This window comes from Lynx rufus, unplaced genomic scaffold (assembly GCF_022079265.1).
Source record: "Lynx rufus isolate CCGP_SWC_20201006 ecotype Redwood Valley unplaced genomic scaffold, mLynRuf1.p SCAF_11, whole genome shotgun sequence".
Classification (NCBI taxonomy): Eukaryota; Metazoa; Chordata; class Mammalia; order Carnivora; family Felidae; genus Lynx; species Lynx rufus.
The window spans coordinates 32815149-32817992 of NW_025814825.1; positions in this window are offsets into that span (position 1 = coordinate 32815149).

Below are 2844 nucleotides of genomic sequence, written 5' to 3' on the forward strand. Positions count from 1 at the left end.
CCCGGTGTATTCCTTTCTGGTGGGTTGTTCAACTGTGGTCAGTCTTCACTGCTTCTTCTAACACGTGTCTGGAACCCCACTCCACCGCAACACTGTGGCCTTGACTTCCAGTGCCTTTGGTGCTGGGCTCTCCTGCCCTCATTGTCATCACTGAAGAAAAGTTCTAGAAGCTGGGACAATACTTTTACCCAGTCTTTGAGGTCTCAGAAAGGTTGATTAGTTATTTTCAAGCTCTTAGGATGGTCTATCTCTTCCTTAGCCCCCTCAGGAGAGGGGTTTGGTGAAAGCCCTGCAAAGCAGGGGGGAGGTGGGAGATACGACTTCAGAGGCACACCATCCGTGTGTTGAGCACTCATACGTATGATTTTTTTTCTCCTCACCATAAATATTTCACCTTCCCGGAGGCATACTGATCCCAGAGGTTGGGAAGCTCTTTATCTCCTCTCTGTTGAGCTACATGGCCAAGGTATTCTAAAATCTGACAGCTTCAAAGTCCCTTCAGTCTTTATCCCAGGAACAGTGTCCCCCATGCAAATGGGGGTCTTGAGGGACTGCCTGGCTATTCCAGCATTTCTGAGGTTAGCATTCAGATTAGGCCCCCACACCAATCCTCAATCCTCTTGTTAATGCTTTTCTAGCAAGACTTTTTCATTATCGGAGTAATACATGTTCTTTTTCAAAAATTAAACTTGTACACAAAATATATATAAAGTAAAAAAGGTCCCCATTGTACCCTCCCACTGATCTCATTTCTCAGAGATGGTTATCATTTCAAATCTGGTGGCTTTTCTGTTTTCACACACATGTGCACGTGCTCACACACACTATTGTTCACATGCAGATTTTTAACAAAATAACATTATACTATGCATATTATTTTACAACTGAATTCTTACCAATAATAATATATTACTGTTGTACCATGTCGGTTCATGTAACCCTACATTTTTCTCTTCATGGTATTCTTGGTATCCCATAATATGAATGCATGATAACTTGTATAATCATTTATATACCCATATGTAGGTATATTATTTCCAATCTTTTCTTTTTTTCAAGCAATTCTACAACTAACATCTTGTATGTCCAATTGTGTACGTGCACATTTCTTATAGATAACACCAAAATAACAAGATTTTAAAATTCTTACCGATCATGCTACTCCTCACACAGATGCTTCACCCTCTTCTATGTGTCCACCCCTGGCTTTCCTCAAGAGTTTTTTGTAGCCTGATAGTTCTCTGTCCCTTTGTTTGCCGACCTCTTAGCTATGGGGGTTCATTCTGTCCCAACTCCTAACACGATGCCTGAGACATAATAGATACCCGATAGGCACTTGAAAGAAAGGAGGGACAAATGCTAAGCACTACAGTACATGTATTGTTTTATTAGCTGCTATCTGCATATCTTTAATATTACTTTTATGCCACTCTCCACATCAGTTGCTGCTTAAAGAGGTCTTGGTTTTGTCTGTTCACAAGGCTGTAGAGTGATGGAAAGTGATTGTAAGAAATTCTTGGTCCTTGGCCTTGGAAGCCCTAGAACCATCTCAGAGTTAAGGAAGAGTCAAGATGTTAAAAGGGCCACCATAGTTCCCAACCTTTGTGTTATCCTCTCATGTGTCTTTAGACTTGGCCATGTAACTTGCTTTGGCCAATGGGACACAGACAGAGACTTGGAAAATGTTTGCATATTTGGGCTTGTTTTTTCCTTGCAGCTCTTAGAAACCCTGAAACTCCCATGTGAAAAGATTACAACTTCAGCCAGGCTCTTAGAGGGTTCAAGACCATATGGAGCAGAGACAAGCTTTGTCAACCAAGGCTTCCTAAATCAATCATCCCACCAAGCACCAGACATGTTTGTTGCTATCTCAGATCATCCAGCCCCAGCCAAGCTGCCACTTGACTGAGCTCTGATCAGAAAAACCACCCATAGCTGACCTAGAATCATTCAGAATAATAAATGTTTGTGTTTCAAGCAACTAAGTTTTGAAGTGTTTTTTTGTTTCTTTCTTTTATGCAGCAAAAACTAATTGATACACAAGAACTTACCAGAAAATGACAGTATCAGATAGAATAATTTAGATTCATATTATACCTTACAAATGCAAAGCCCTACATAACGTATTAACAAATCATGTGCCATGTGTAAACATAGAATCATGGACAACGTGGGTTATCTCAAGAATATATGGGATTTGCCACTTAAATCATCCTATCAACAGAACAAAGAGAAAATGTTTCTAGTTGTCTTAATAGATGCAGAAAAAATGCTCAATAAAATTCAACAGTGATTTCTAATAAAACTTTTAGCAAATAGGAACAGAAGGAAATTTTATAATGATTCTCTTCTTAAAAACACACCTAATATCAAAGTTAATGATAAAACGTAGAATTTTCCTTTTAAAGTGAGAAGATTAGGATGTTTACTATCACTGCTTCTATTCAATAACATTCTGAAAGTCCTAATCAGTGTAATAAAGTAAGAAAATAAGATATGAAAGAATTAGGAAGAAAGAAAACAAATTGTCATTCACAGACAATACGATTGTGTAATAGAGAAAATTCAAGCGCATGTAAAAAATATTACAAGTTTAAGAGATTTAAGCATAGTGGCAGAATACAAAACCAATACCCAGAAATCAATAGGACTTTCCTACAGAACAGTGGTAACCAACTGGAAAATTAAATTTGAAAAAATAATAATCGCCACGGTCAAAGCCCAGTCTAACCCTGTCTGCTTAATCATCCTAGCTGTATTACCATGAGATATGGATGGACTAGTTGCAGATTTCTAAGTTGCATGAGGGCAGGGACAGTATGTGTTTTGCTCAACACCGTAACT